We start from the raw sequence: 16,886 nt of genomic DNA on the forward strand, positions 1-16,886 counted from the left end.
TGCAATGACTCTTACAAATCTCCAATATAATTCTCAGGCCCCATTCAATTTGCTTTTTCTAGTTAAAACTTAGTTTGCAATCTATGCTGTAGCCTTCCATAGAGATCCCATTGTGTATGTCTTTCCCTAATTGAAATTGCCTTAAAAAAAAAAAGTGTAAGAAAACAATTCAAGTCTTTGGCCTATTTAACATATAGAATTCAAACTCTGACAACATTTTCTATTTAATTAAGAATTATCCACTGGTGTAAACACTGGTGACACATAATATTTACCACACTCTTTAACTCCCTTTGTAACCCTGTTCTCACTTGTCATGGTTCTCTTCTTGTCTCAGACTCATGGAGAATCTTCATAATGCCTCTTGCATATCCCACCATGAAGTGTCTTATATTGCAAATTACCATTGCTTTCAACTCTTCCCAATCAAAACAATTTTGCCCTCAGAACTAGACAATGTGGTGTTTCTCAAAGTATATACTTTTCATAAGATTTTTTACTAATTTGAGGATTTTTTTTAAGTTTAGATAAAAAGATAATCTGGTGAAAAAATACATTAAAATTTACAGGGAATATCTGTACCTCATAGCAAATGCTTATTAAATAATCAGATCCTCATCACAGTGGCTTCCAAAAGTGAATATGCTTTAAAAAAAAACAGTAACTTGTTAAAATACAAACTCAAGTGACCATCAAATAATCTAAGGGCAGTAAGCATTAGAAATAATGGATTGAAAGGCAAAATGACTACATCAAAAATGACCAACATAGAAGATGAGTAAATAATATATACTATGAACAAATAAATGGTCTCTCACACTAAGAAATGGTTATCCCATCTATTATACTTTATACTACAAGATTTACAGTACCTCTTACACCAGGAGAAAAACATGTACTGAACTAAGTCAAATGTAACATAATTTTAACCTGCATGTGAAATGCCTATAAAAATTTAAATTGAGGGCTGGGGTTGTGGCTCAGTGGTAGAGCACTTGCCTAGCATGTGTGAGGCACTGGGTTCAATTCTCAGAGCCACATAAAAATAAATAAATTAAATAAAGGTATAAAAAAGATGGTAGTGAGATCATTTAAAAAAATAACTTAAATTGAACAACAAATATACTACTTGTGTATTTACTTGTAGTAACTTTTTAAATAAATCTTATGTTTTTGGTGTTCTATTCTCTAGAGAAAAATAATAAGTGAATGATTAGTGTTTTTTAAATATATGTACATATATTTTACATATACATGAAAATTACATATAAAAGATATATAAGTTGTAGTTTATGATTTTCAACCTATTTTAGTGCACCTATGTCAATTTCACTGGACTAGTTATAAAATTTAAAAATTTGGAATTTAATGAGTTCATTTTTAGAAGTTCTGAATTCAATTTTATCATCAGCAATGAGGAAATGCTATGTGTAATTAAAGGTCATTCTCCCTGGTAAAGATAATGGATTTAGAAAAGCATTGTTTTAAAAACATGTTTTTCCTCAGACAAAGGATAATAGGTCACAACATATGTAGTCATAGAACTTTCTTCAGGAAAGCTACCCCACATCACATTAAGTTTAATACCCCATCAGCCTTATGTGATGTAAAAATATTTCATGTTTTTCTTTCCTGTTTGATCACAACAAACTTTATCACTTGCAATTTAAAAGAATGAATAGATCTTTACAGAGAACATAGAAACATGGTTTGTCACATTTTTTAGTGAATTATAATGAAAACTCATTGCTGTGGACTCCATTCTGCTTTGCTCCTTCAAAGCAAACACTACATTATATTTAAAACTGATTTTTTTAAAAAAATATTTATCTTAGCTAATAAATCTCTTTTATTTTCCTTTTTTTATGCTTCACGAAAGTCCTCTAAAATTCTTATAGATTTAGTCATCAACATCGAAGTTACTAATTATCCAAGCTTGCTATCATATAAAGAATAAGTACAATATGTTTGAAGAAAATACTCTGAAGAACCATACAAACTTTGGACATAATGCATCCACTTTGTTTTAGATAGTGAAGCAAGTTTTATAATGTTCTCAGCTTCCAAATTCTCATTTCTAGAAACAGGTACAATTCTGACCTCATAGGGGTGTCATGAAGACTTACTGTGGAAAAAATATGTGAAACAGCCTGCACACATTCTCAGCCTGCCACACATGGTAACTGATGTTGTAAAAGAAAACCTAACATTCATCATGTCCTTATATTTAGTTGTACCTTTGTTCTGTTGCTCACAAAAATGCAAATATGGCAAAAGGTACTTAAAAGCATAGAATGAGAATTAAGCTGTTCCACAAATGGATTTCTAAAAATTATGTTTCTAGCAAATCATTTGATTTAGCTGTCTACATTGTTCAAATTTATCACAAAAATCACTAAATCTTCACTCTGTGATGTATTTGTACAAAGCCTTTGCTATTTCAAATTCAGTATCCTAAAACCAGTTCATAGACGCATCTTTGGAAAGGTAAGTAGACTTTGTTACCATTTAAGGATGTTATTTTACTTTCTAGAGACAGCAGTTTTCTTCTGCTTTCAACTTTTATTAAAACAGCCTTTAAATTCTTCAAATGCCATTAAGCAATCCTGATAACTCTTTAAAAAAGGAAAAGTATCCCCATTCTATTTATTTCAAGTAAGTTAGTGCCCTTAGTTATAAATAGAAGATTACAACTGTAGATTATAAATATCAATAAAAGAGACATATTGCTGTCAAATTCTTTCTCTGATCTGTTTGTTTGCTCATTAACTTGAAAGGTCCAATCTTTGATCTTTGGTTTCAAAGACATCAAGATGACTTCCAAATGTTTGATATGTTGTCTACTTTTACATTGCATTCCATATAAAATGCATTTCCCCAAACCTAATGGTTGAATAAAATGGGTTACATCCAAGAGATGGTAAGTATTCAAACCTTCCAAATTACAGACTTTTTATGAGTCGGTTACTTTACTCAAATTTAGAAGAAACGAGTTTAAACATGCAGTGGATTATAACCAATGGTAGTTATTATTAATATTCTGGAATTGATAAGTTATTTATGTCTGGCATTCTTCCTACTGATTATTCAGGGAGACAGGCGGCTTATAAATATCTCATCACTCCACCGTCACAGAAATTTCATCGACAGTGCTCATGCACAGCTATTAGCAATATGAATCTAACCATTACAAGAAGGAGGAAAATCGAACATGTGGCATTAATACGCAGTCCTGGTTCCTAACCATCTGATAGGCAGATGGTGTGAAGCGGATTCTCCAGCTGAAATGAAGGGGCACATCATTTAAAACCTTGTTTGCATTCTAACTGATATCAGTGCCATATTGATATACATGATACATCATGGCAGTATTTGAACAATCTAGTTTGTTTCAGTCATAAATGTTTACAGCCTTGTTTTTTTAATCTTATAAGCATGTTCAGAAGAGTGTATTTTTAATTTATGAAACCTATTGTTTACTTCTGTTGAACTAGAAGATTAGTGGAAAGCAAGAATATTAAATTACTTCAACCAGAGCAATATAACCAAGACAGATGAATAAAGTGGGTTTCTATTTTCAATAAGGATGTTAGTAAAGGAATTTTAAAATTAGCCCAGGCATTTTGTGCATTAAATACATTTATTCATTTAAACCTTCCAGCTATTTTTCCCCCAAGTGGCATACAGAGAAACTTAATGCTTTACATAGTCATTCATTTAAAACTCTCACTGTGTGCAATTAATCTTGTCTAACAATTCAATTCAGAAAGTAAAACATCAAAAAGCATAGTTCAATTCAACAGTCATTACTGTGAAGTAATCTTTCTGCTCCTGACAGTTCCTATAGATGCTTTTCAAACTATGTTGAAGGTGCATTGTAAGCTCCATATGAGTTTGAATTACAACTCAATTGAAATCACTCCAAGTCTTAAGAATTCTTGGCTCAGTATAACTTGAAAACATCAGTACCTTTTTTTTTTTTTTTTACCCTGCTTTCTTTCTATCCTTATTTAAATACTGGCTGTCCAAAACCTGACACTTATTTTCAATTATGTTATTTCTTAATGCTTTCTAAATAAATGAAAATTGTGAGTGAACCATGCCTGTCCCCACTCTTGAATGCTTAAATAAAAGAAACGATTCATGACAAGAATAAGTAAATTAACTGTAAATTTGGTTAGACTGGAGATTTTCAGTGTGAACTTGTCTCTTAATGTCCATTAGACTGACTTTCCTTGCCCTTTGTAACACATTTGTATTCTGCAGAGAAAAGGAAAATTGATCCTTAAGGCCACTAATGGAAACACTGCCTATCCCAGTTTTCAGGTTTTCAATTGATTAAATTAGATTTTTAAAATATTTGTATTAATGACAACAATAACAACAACAAAACCCCACCAATGTGGAGAAACATACAGTAAGAAACATATTATTATTATTATTATATTGATAATGACTGTTAAGACAAATAGACATTAGATTTAGCATTCTTTTTTGAATAGCTTAAAACCCCGGTTTCCCAGAGAGAAGGGGTTATAGCAGGAGTGAAGTCAGAGGGAGGGAACACCATGGTGATGTTATTTGGCCATGTGTAAGTCACTGAGTGATTTCCATGGATGTTTTTGAAAAGCTCACCTTGTGATCACTGGCTCATAGAAACAGACTGAAACATAATCAATAAAAAATTTAAATTTGGTTTTCAATAAAATGTCAGCTAACTATGCACAGTTGAACTTGGCATGAGATCTTGAATAGATATCATTTTCTCCACCTTTAATAATACTACCATTAGCAAAATATTTTTAAGTCACTACTTGGAGTCTAAACTTTTAACAACACAAGGAAAAGACAAAAGACTTACCTAGTTGACCCTTTCATCTTACTAACAATGAAACTTAGGGGCACTGAGGTTAATTGTTTTTTATAAAGTTACACCATTAAATAATGATAGAGGAATCACAGTTCCTCTAACTCCCAGTTCAGCATTGACCACACTGACTCTGTCAATAGATGTAAAAAGAAAAGCACAGAATACCCTAAACTATGGAGTCTTTGAAAGAAAATCACCTCTTTTGTTCTAGTAGTTTATGGATAGTCTAAGAGGTCGAGGTTATAGACTCTCAGAGGATGTCACAAATATATGTTGAACCCATTTAGAAACCCAATCTAAATGTTCACTTGTGATTGTTTTACATAATTTAGAATATTTTTGTTACAGAAACAATGGGCATTCATCTTTGTGCACAAAACTTTTAATCTACATTACTTATGAAATAAAAAATTAGTAATATTTTTCTGAATCCCATTTCATATAAACAGCACAACACCAAAGAAAGAGAGAGAGAGAGAGAGAGAGAGAGAGAGAGAGAGAGAGAGAGAGAGAGACCCTTTGCAAATCTTCAAACTAGAACAATTTATAACTATAAACATTTTGAAATAGGCAAACATTGACTCTAATTTTCTTTTAGCATTCCATTTATTATATTTTTCTACTTTCTGACAAAATCAACACAAGCTACCCCCATGTTGGTCTAAGGCCCAGCACTTATTACAACCTTTATTACCCATCAAACAAAATTACTCAGTGAATGGACTCCAGGCAGCTGGCTCTCACTAGCATGAGAATGACTGACAGTGTGTGACATTCTAAAAGGATGTTTTTGGAGAAGCAACTTGTCATTATTGGTGACAGTTCAGGCAATATAATAAGTGAAAAGAGGGAATGGTGTCATAAAGTTTAATTTCCTGCAAAAGAATAACACCATTAGCATTTTAGCTTAAAGATAATCTTCCAGAATGTTCTAATTTTGTCACTATCACATAAATCCTCTACTAAATTCTTTGCTACTTCAATAAATCTCCTCCTCCCCCTTTTTTTTTCCTTTTTCCAGAATCCAGGTACCACATGGTGCCCTGTCAGTGCAGTACTATTGGTAAGAAGAGGAGAGAAATGAAAAAAAGGAACACAGGTGACCAATTTACAGCTAGGCGTTGCTTAGGGAGGTTACTCAATGAGATGGGTAAAACTGGGAAGGATGTGGTTACCAAAGTTCTCTGACACAGTAATATAAACTTTTTGAAGGAAAATATTCATGCAAGAAATATATTCATCTAATTACTTAGATATCCAGCAAGCGGATGCATTTTCTCTCCTTCTAAACTGAGGTCAGGATCACGGTGAGTTGAGAATAACATACATGCACAGTCCCTAAGTAGCAGGAAGAACAGAGGGAGCTGTGGTGGAGACTCCAAGTTCTCCATCGTTGTTAGGTTCTTGCATTTAATATCCACAGTCAGTAAGGTGGGTGTTTTCCTTGTTGGATTACAAGGACAATCTGAATGGTGAAAGTACTTGGGAAAAAAAAAGGTTTTGGTTATGCTGTTAAAACTGGCCCATGGAAAAGAACAATCCTGATCAACTTAGAAAAATGGATACTACCATGTAATAGAGAAGATTCAAAGGAATTAAGGGCTGTGGTGCATAGCATCAAGTGATTGTCATCACTTAGAAGGTGGCATGATAAAAGTAAATGCTACCTTGTCTTGGCACAATTTTGTAATTCTAGTCAAGTTAGTTAATTCTTTGGGCATAATGTAGGCAAATTATTTAGACTGATTATGAGTTAACCTATATCTTTTATTCAAGAATAAATGCTGTTCAACTTTAACGTTATTTTTCTTAAAAGGTTTGATTAATATATTTAATCCAGCTCACTAGGAAGAGAACAAATGCATGCTAGGGAAGGATTACCAACACTTAGTGTTATACTGCTCACTTTTATTTTATGCTGCAAAAAAGCAACTCTAATAGAAAGTGATGTTTAATACCTAACATGGAAAGACACTTTCATTTTCTAGTAAAACCTTTCACTTTGTTTCAAAACACCAGTAAGTCTTAGAAAATCCTCAACTTTCCTAACATCTCTTCATTTTAGGAGCAATGTCTTTAGTTATACTGATCCAATGGCTTCTCTTGACCTAATTTGTGTTGCACTATGAGATTCTATTAAAAGAAACTAAACCACTGCAGTAGATTTATTCACCTTAAATAATTTAAGCTAATTGAAAAAGAACCAAACTAAGACACTTCTCTCAAGCATTCAATTTCTGCATGTCAATTAGTAATTTAAACAACCAGCTAATCACAACAGCTTTGTGAGAAACTCAGACCTGTTCTGTGTACACATCTCACTACCTCCACTGAGCTGGAGATGGAAGTAAACATCATTTCTGATTCTGCAAGAATGCATGTCTCTTCTGTTTTAAGCAATCCCAATGAAATGTTTTCATTATTGAATTTGAGATTTTTCTCATTTTTTCCAAAAATTTTAGAAAAAAAATTTAAAACATACATACACAGAAAAATGAAGAAAATATCTAGAAAATTCATATTTAATCACTGTTTTGACAATAGTTATGGCATTTCAAATTTATAACTTGACCTAAACTAAACAAAATTCAAAACATTATTGTTATTCACAAAGGTTACTACATCACAATAACCAGAAACTGAACTCATATAGGCTGGTTTTTAAACAAAGAACTACTTTAATATTATTATTATATATTATCATTATTGAATTACTTTTTAAATCTTAGAGTTGTTAAATACTACTTTAATTCATATTACTAGTTCTACATAATGTTATTGCCAATTATAATTTTCTAATTGTCTCATTATTTGGAAATGCTTTTGTAAAACTGATGATCATTTTTCTCATGCACTTACTTAATTTTGTAATTCAGCTTTTTGTAATACCAAGAATATGTGACAGAATGACACGCATGACTGTCCTATAAAGTTTCAAAAGCTCTCTGCAACACTTTTACCATACATCTTTCTTATGAGAATTAGAAAATGCAAACATAACTTTATCTTGGAAGTAAAGCCTTTTGAAATATTGTTAAAGTGCATACTGAATAAAGACAACACACTTAAGCGGACTTTCCCCCTTTTAAACAGCATTCATCTTTTCAAAAGCAATAGATTCTCAGTCCACACGGAGTCTGCTGCATTATTCATTTCGTGTGCAACCTCATGCTGGACCATAAATTGTTACTTTATCTAATCAAAGGAGACTTAACTCTACAGAAGGTCAAAGGTTTAATTTTGTGAAGTATTATCTTACGCTATGAGTTTAACCGAAAAATAGGAGAAGAAAAACAGCCAAGAAACTGGTAATAAATGAACCTTTATTGCCTCAGGCATTGGCCTAGTTAATAAACTTTCATTGAAGGTTTCTTTCAACTGTTACGGACAATGAGAGGAAAAAAAATCTTAAATTACAGCCATGTGTGACTTTTAAAGCAGTCATTCTTTTTTATCTCAACCTCCTTAGCTCAGGGAGAAAAAAATAAAAAAGACAAAGAGAGATTGTCTTCAATCTCTTAACCAAAAATGTATGTTTCTAAACAGATGAAAAAGTGCAGATAAACTTTTGTAAAAGCAGAGGTCAGCTTTGAACAATATTTTAAAAAATGCATTCTTTAGGTGTTGAATCTTAAAGAATGATCTCTTTAGTTCAATGTAAAACTACAAAAGAGAGGAGGAGGGGAACATCGTTTCTTCTCCATAATTCTAGCTTTTAAATTATAGTCTCCTGCTTAGCAAAACACAATGTTTTATAATCTCACCATTAATGCACCGTCCACTGGAGTTTTACTATTAATTAAATGCATTGCAAGTAAATGTACATACTGTCTGACCTGTTTCACTGCATAAATCTTTCTATTATAAGAAGCAAAAACACGGTAGAAATATACTTTATTGATAGGCAATTAAAAATTTTAAGAAAAGTTATATTTCTTTAGCTGAGGATCTCAACCAACAATCATCTATGCATAGTTTTTATTTCACTGTTTTCTGGAGAAGTACATGAACTGAGTCCTTCTGAACTATACTCTATTTTTTGTTTTCAGGAGGCACTCCATTAAGGAAGAAAGTTACCATGGCCTCAATTACAACTTCTTGATTTTGTACACTGAAGCATAAGTAAGGTAGATCCTTGTGTCAGTGACAGAGTTCGCATTAGTTGTGGGAAAGGAAAGAAGCAATGATCTGCATCTTACTTTAGATGTTCTCAAAGGGAAAAGGAAAGAGGGCTTGCTCCTTCCTCCTAGCAGGACACCCCCTGCTGAATTCCACCCCCAAATCACAAGACTCTCAGCAGGGCACCCAACCTTCTTCCCCCTCAACAACATTTGGACAGAATTGGGGCCCTACTTCCTGCAAGAGACATGTCCCTAGGAAGCTATCTTGGCCACCTTTGAATCTGAACATGATGGCTTCTTACAGAAGCAGCACCAGGTGAGAGCAGGACCAGGCTTCCTACTAAGAAATGCACTCTGCACAGCAGGGGGTCAGCGAGTTCTTCTAGGGTCAAGGATGAAGCAAGTTCTTACCAGCAGCTTTGCCTCTTTCCCTATTTGCCAAGAGTAGCAGAAAAACTTCTCAGAAAAATTAAAAAAAAAAAAACACAAGTTCTAAAAGGGAAAAAAAATCAATTCTATGCATAGAATAATTTAGAAAACATAGGATTTCTAAAAACACAGTTAAACCTGGGTGTCAAAGTCTGAAGCAAATTGAGACAATGAGTTTTCATGATTTAGAAAAGAGTTTTGGAATTAATGAATAGATTTTAATTTCATGTAGGAAACCATGAAGTCCAGAGAGTGAATGATAATATGATTGTTTTTGTTCTACTTTATTTTCTATCTACTTTGTACACATTACGGTCAGAAACCTAAAGAACAGTGAAGAAATGTCAACTACTTCCTAGAAAAGAAACACTGTATATGAATGCATAGTAAATCTTTTATTCATATGTGTGTGAATATATATATATATATATATATTATACATACATATATATGATTCTATATATCTACATATGCACACTATATATGTATGGATAAAATATTTAATACTAGTAACAGTAGCCATGCTTTATAGTTGCATTTTTTTTCATTTATTATTCCTTAAGAGAAAAGGCTGAGGTACATTTAGAAAGTGACCTTAAGGTCAGGGAAGCATGGGAGAGTAACAAAAGCAGGTATCTCAAGTCTAATTCTTTGTTCCATTAATCAAAGTTTTATGGGTTTGGGAAAGTTGTGCTACAGTACACAGGGAGGATAAGAAAAAAAGAAAGATCAAGGGAATTCAAAGGATTTATTAAAAGTGCAGACGGTAACTCTGACTAGTGTTTTAGCTAGATAGACACAATTAATTAATTGTAACATTGTGAAACTCTAAAACACTGAAAGAACGTGCTCATGCCTGCAATGCAGTAATGTAGCAAAACACTTATAATCTTTCAACCACCAGGAGCTTTTGTTGGTTTTTTAACCTAATCCACAGCTTGACATAGATCCCAGGGTAATGGAACACAGTTCTTTGATTGAAATAATATCTAAACATCGCTTCACTAGCCTGGTGGCCTAATAGAAGTCTGTGTCTCTGAAACTCGAGAAATTCAAGTTTGGAAACAAACTCAGACTCTGAACTCTGGCTTCAGTAAAGCTTTAGAGACTGGCATATACCCTTTCCAGGGTAGCAGAACCAGAAACAGATAGAAAGGTTCTGCAATAGCTTTTCTTCAGTGACACAGTCAAATCAAATCATTTTCTTCTGCCACTATGAAGTTACTAAAACAACACTACAGTATTGATAACCAGAGTCTAATGTATCATTTAAAAAGCTAAGCATTTCATAAGTGTTCCGTTCCTCCAACTTTCTACATTTAGAGGAGAAAATGTGAGCAATATAGCTATAAGTCATTTTCACCAAGAAAGTTGATCTATATATTCTATAAAGATCCATATATTCTATAAAATTTAAAATTGCTCAAAAGTACACTAAAAATACCTGAAAAGGAATGCATATGCACCATTTCGTGAAAAAAAAACTTTTTACTTTTTGTTTTATTCATATGCTTCAATTTGCAATAATAATAAGAATGCTTCACTTGAATATTTTCTTGAGAGAAGAATCGTTTATAAGTCCACATTTGTAGCAATAAATACACAGATTAAATTTAGAGACAATTGCAATAAAACCTTCATTTCAGTGTCTATTCTGGTGAATTTCAAAAGGAAAAGAAAATATGTCATTAATATATCAATATTCAGGTACCTTGCAGAAATTTCTAAGTAAAAAAAATGGATGAATAAAAAAATGGCATAGATAATATTATGGATACCTGAGGCTATGGGAAAATTATGATTGTATGTTTGCATAGTATGCTTAACACATTTGAAGAATGAAAATGATTTTTTATTTAGTGTCTGTCAGCTGATGCTACCAAATCACTTTATAAACATGTTAATAACAATGATTCTTGGATGAAAATGGAAATATTCAGAACAATGTCAGAAATGTGAAGTGTTGGTATATTATATTGTTACAATGTAAAGCATGAGCTGTGAAGCTAGGTGGAGGGAGGATTAGAAAGCTGATAAGAAAAGATCCTCAAATCAAATTAAAAATATGAATCATTATCTTGCAGGCCCGGTGGTGCACACCTGTAATCCCAGTGGCTCAGGAGGCTGAGGCAAGAGGATCAAAAGTTCAGATTCAGCCTAGGCAACCTACCAAGGCCCTAAGCAACTCAGCGAGACCCTGTCTCAAAATATTTGTTTTTAAAGAGAGAGAGAGAGAGAGAGAGAGAGAGAGAGAGAGAGAGAGAGAGAGAATTTTTAAAATGTTTTTTAGTTTTCGGTGGACACAACATCTTTATTTTATTTTTTTTATGTGGTACTGAGGATCTAACCCAGCGCCCCACGCATGCCAGGCAAGCACACTACCACTTGAGCCACATCCCCAGCCCCTCAAAATATTTTTAAAAGAGCTGAGTATATGACTCACTAGTTGAGCTCTGGGTTCACTTCCCAGTAACCCCCCCATACAAATAATAATAATAATAACAATTATTATTATTATTATCTTAAAAACACAGTAACCCTCATATGAAGAGTTATCAAGAGAACTTGGCTGGTTAAATCAGTGGATTAACAATGTCTTAGATATAAATTTTTACCATATTTTCTTTCTTCTATTTGTTGGTGGATGCCCCCATGTTAATAGGTTGACTACAGCAATCCAAATGTTCAATCAAAAATATTTACAAACGAAGACCTTTTTATCCTGTTTCTTTTTATCCCTTGAAGAACTCTTTCCTAACTGATGGCCAAGTGTCTCTCATCTGAGAACTCACTGGTCATAACTGCATCATCTTTCTGATCATGTTCAACCAATCATGGTCAAAGAGAATGGTATCACCATGACTCACATCTGGAATAAGGGGTTGTAAGTACATGGCTGGAGGAAGAACATTTTCAACTTACAAAAATTGGGATTCTATTAGGGGAAAAAAGGGGGGCAAAAAGTGGTTGCAAGGTAGCAACAAACAAGGCCACTAACAAGCTTTTGTTATAAGACAAAAGTTTAATTTGAGATATTAAAAGTGAGTAACCTCAGAAAGAAATCCATTTACTTTGCTATTTCAAATCTTCCAATGTTTTAATCTTTCCCATGCTTACTCAATAGAACTTACAGCTCCTAGATCAGAAGATAATATCATTGCTTTTCTCAGGCACTGTTTCACTTCTCATGATAAAAATCTTGATCCTAGTATAGAAAAGATCCAAAATATATATAGTAACTTTGATTTTTATATTTGGAAATACCAGGAGCAGAAACATGAAATAGCATTCAATTGCTTCAAGTTTCCTTTGCCACTTTTAGCTGGAGATATCCACAGAATCAATAACATGATAGTATGTCTACAAAATACACAATAAGATAATGTGCTTCATTTGACTCCCAGATAACCAAATATGTACAAGACAAAGGTGTTGCTGGACATGATGTGCACGCCTCTAATACCAGTGCTCAGGAGGCTAAGGCAGGAGGATTGTGAGTTCAAAGCCAGCCTTAGCAACTTACTATGGACCTAAGCAATTTAGTGAGACCCTGTATCAAAAGAAAAAAACATAAAAGGGTTGAGGATATTGCTCAGTGGTTAACTACCCCTGGGTTCAATCCCTAGAATCTAACAAAAAATAAAAGAAAGAAAGAAAAGAAAGACAAAGGGTCGGCTCCAAGGAACAGGCCACTTTTGAGATGTATCCAAAATTTAAACATTTCTAGTAACAGTGGATGGCTAAAACTGGTGATGGTAATATTCTTCAATGCCTTGACACACTAGAATTATTTGCCTCAAGTTCTTTCTTCTTAAGGATGAAGACTAATGTAGAGAAAATTTGACATGGCAACTTCAGAGCTCAAGAGAGTTCAAAGTAGTGGTGTGAGGGGGTTACCACCATGAGGAGTAAGGGAAGCCATAGCTTTAAGAATGCACATGTTTAATGCCACATCGATGCCATTTGATCTCTTCTGCACTTCCATCTTTAATATCATCAAAAATGGTTGATTTTAAAAGCTTAAAAATTGGGAGCAATACCAGCAATATGGTATAGAAAAGAAAATACAGGCTTCCAAGTCTAAGATTAGCATCCCAAATTCCTCTCAGTCATTAGGTAGATGGCCTCTGTGAGATCTAATTTCTGTCTACTTCAGTTAACTTTTCCACAGTTGTAAAATGAGGATCATGTTGCCTCTGTTGCACATAATTGATGAGACCATCCAATGGCATAGGATTGGTAATAGCTGTGGCACATAGGTGTTTCCTGATGACAGCCCCTGCTTCCTTTTGCTCTCATCTCATTATAGCAGGCTGTTCCCCACCATTTTTGCATTAGTATCCCATCACTAATGGAGTTCCTTCTACTTGTTCAGAACAGAAAGCAGAGCCAGGGACAAGATACCAATGCCATAAATCTGCTCCTTGAACTGTATTTCTCAGTAAAATAAAAGAACTAATAAAATAATTCCGTAGGTAAACAAATTCCTCATGAGGAATTGTGTTATTTGTAAGTACTTTAATAGATGGACTTAGGATCAACTTTAAAAATCACATAAAATTTGGATCCATGACTTTCTAAGGACTTTAGACAGGTCACTTAAATGCCCCCCAAATGTGGCTGATGATAGTAACTATATGTTGTAGTGGGCATGAAAATTACATGTGGGAGCAGAGGTAACAAATCTCAAGTGTGTGTGGCACAATATCAGCACTCCATATGTGTAGGCTGTGGTTACTAGCCTCTGAAATTGAAAGACACTAATATTCATAATTTAACTGTATAAAATCTAACTTTAAAATTGTGGAAAATGAATTAATTCATGTTCTAATAAAAAATAGATATTGCAAATTCAAAAGGATCCACATTATCAGTACATTATACTTTTTCATTATGCAAATCTCAATTCCAAGGATACTGTATTAAAAGAAAGATATTATGGTAAAGTCACAACAGAAAAAGAGACCCAATTAAATGGTTGTGAACATTCTTCCCCTAACAGAAATTCTAAAGGATAAGTTTAAATTTAGAATTTATATTCTCTGTATAATCTGAATATTAATTCTTTGTCAGATGAATAGTCCACAAACATTTTCTCCCAAATCTGTCGGTTGTGTCTTCAGTCTTCTGATTGTTTCCTAGGCTGTGTAAATCCTTTCAGTTTAATGAAATCCCATTTATCTATTTTTGCAAATATTACACTGAGCTTCATTAACACATGCAATTAATACATGCTAATCAAAATAAAATGTTTTAAAAAAGACTATTTTGAAGAATTAAGCAAATTAATATATATATATATATATATTTTTTTTTTTTTAAGTAAATTAGATCAGGTAGAAGTGGACAGTGCTTAACTCTGGATCACAGAGATTAATTCAAACTAGAGGATCCATGAAAGTTTTAGGTTTATGATAGTATTGAAAAAAATTCTAAAATTTAGGAAGAGACTTGGTTGGTATAAAAAGAGGAAAAGCAAAGTTCAAGATTTAAAAAAAAAAAGAAATGGGATCATATTGAACATATATTGTAAATACTGTGTTTAAGAGGTAAGACACATGGGATGGGAATGTGTAGGATGGAAACCTGAAAAGGAAGAATGATATTACTTCAAAATATGCGTAAATTCCAGTATAATATAGTTTCTTGCTTCAGGAAGCATCCATGGTATTGGACAAAGGAAGTGCCATAGTCAGAGTAGTGCTGACCCATTACCTCACCCATCCACTTCTAAGTTTTCCTTCCTAAGCTGTGTGGACCTTAGCAGAGTATCACCAGTGGTCATGTTGATGTGCATTTCAAAAAGCCTTAGCCATTAAGCAGATATCTCCATAATTTTTCTGAATTGTATGTCCCAATACAGTGCTTAGTACACTGGGAGTTACATAGAAACAGCAATGTGATAAGCCTGGTTCAGATTTTGAATACATAACTAGGTTGAACATCACTCAATTTTCAAGGTCTCTATTCTACCAAAGGTAAAATAGAATTTTAGAGTTGGAGTGAAGATTAACTTTTTATGTGAGACAGAATAATGTGTCCCCCTTCCAAAAAAAGGATTTCCCAATTCCTTGCATCTTTAAATATGTTATCTTACATATCTTGTAAGAGGGACTCATAGATGTGATTTAGTCAAGGATCTTGAGATAGGAAGATTATCCCAGGTTAATGTACAGAAACAGAAATTTGGAGTGATGTACTTGGGTGATGAATGAAGGGGACAATGAGCTGACAAATGTGGATGGCATCTCTTGGGAAACAGGAATGCAAAGGAACAGATTCTCCCCTGGAGGTTCCAGAAGGAACTCAGCTTTGTCAACCCCTTGATTTTAACATTTATTTCAGAATCTAAGATAATAAATTTGTGTTGTCTGGGTTTTTATTGATGGTGGTCTTTTGTTTGTATGTTTTTGGTACTTGAGATTTAATGTCCCCCGAATCCTCACACTTTACCACTGAGCCACATCTCCAGCCCTTTGAAATATTTTTCTTTTGAGAGCGGGTCTCACTAATTTGATTTGGGCCTCACTAGTTTGCTGAGGTTGGCTTGAACTTCCAATCCTTCTGCCTCAGCCTCCATAATTGCTGAGATTATAGGCATTCACCACCACACACAGCTAAATTTGTGTTGTCTTAAATCACTAAATGTGTGATAATCTGTTAAAATATCAATAGGAAATTAATGCACATAATTCATATAATCACATATATACACACACATATACATGTGCTTGTGTGTATATCTTTACATACAAACAGATGTAAGTGCTTAATAATATATTTTCTTACTATGCTTAGTAAAATATAAATAAGTGTTTCCTGACTAAGCATCATCAGGATAAGTCTAAAGAAAGTTGAGGTAGAGAAAGAGGTAGAATGACAGTGTTTTTGTGCAAGCCTAAGTGTCAGAACTAGGGAGGAAGGAGAGGCAGCAATGAAGAGGCGTTCATAGGAGTGGGAATCAATTATGACAGTTTGATCTCTATGGAGACTCACTCTAAGTCTGAAAAAAGACTATTTAAAATTAATGCTATAGCCTGGAATGGGGGACAGTGACAAATTAATCCCAAACAATCGAAACAACTAAGAACAGAGGGAGATGCAAGTTTGGAAGATCACATTTTGAGAATGTTGCATTTGAGCTGAGGTCCAATTGTCAATGAGAAGATTTAGAAAGATATGTTTGAAAACTGTTAAGGTTCACTAAGTTTCCCAAAGGAGAAAAATGACAAGGCAGGAAGAAATAAGTGAATAGATAACCTCACCAAGATTACACACAAGGGGTGAGACATGGGAATGAGAAGGTAGGCGAAGAGGTGGTTTTCACGAGAACAGTGGCACGGAAAGGACGACACAAAATTTGGATGTGAAAGGTTTAGAGACAGGTGAGAGATAAAAGATAACAAATGCACCTTATTCTTTCATTAAGCCTGATGGAGAGAACCAGGTAGGTTTGCTGAGCTAAA

At 33.7% G+C, this 16,886-nt stretch overlaps 1 protein-coding gene across 2 annotated transcripts in view; it reads right to left on the minus strand.

Annotated features, from left to right (window-relative positions):
* The window catches only part of Dach1 (dachshund family transcription factor 1), a 389,973-nt gene that overhangs the window by 181,761 nt on the left and 191,326 nt on the right, over window positions 1-16,886 (minus strand). The window lies entirely within an intron of this gene.

This window comes from Urocitellus parryii, chromosome 2 (assembly GCF_045843805.1).
Source record: "Urocitellus parryii isolate mUroPar1 chromosome 2, mUroPar1.hap1, whole genome shotgun sequence".
Lineage (NCBI taxonomy): Eukaryota > Metazoa > Chordata > Mammalia > Rodentia > Sciuridae > Urocitellus > Urocitellus parryii.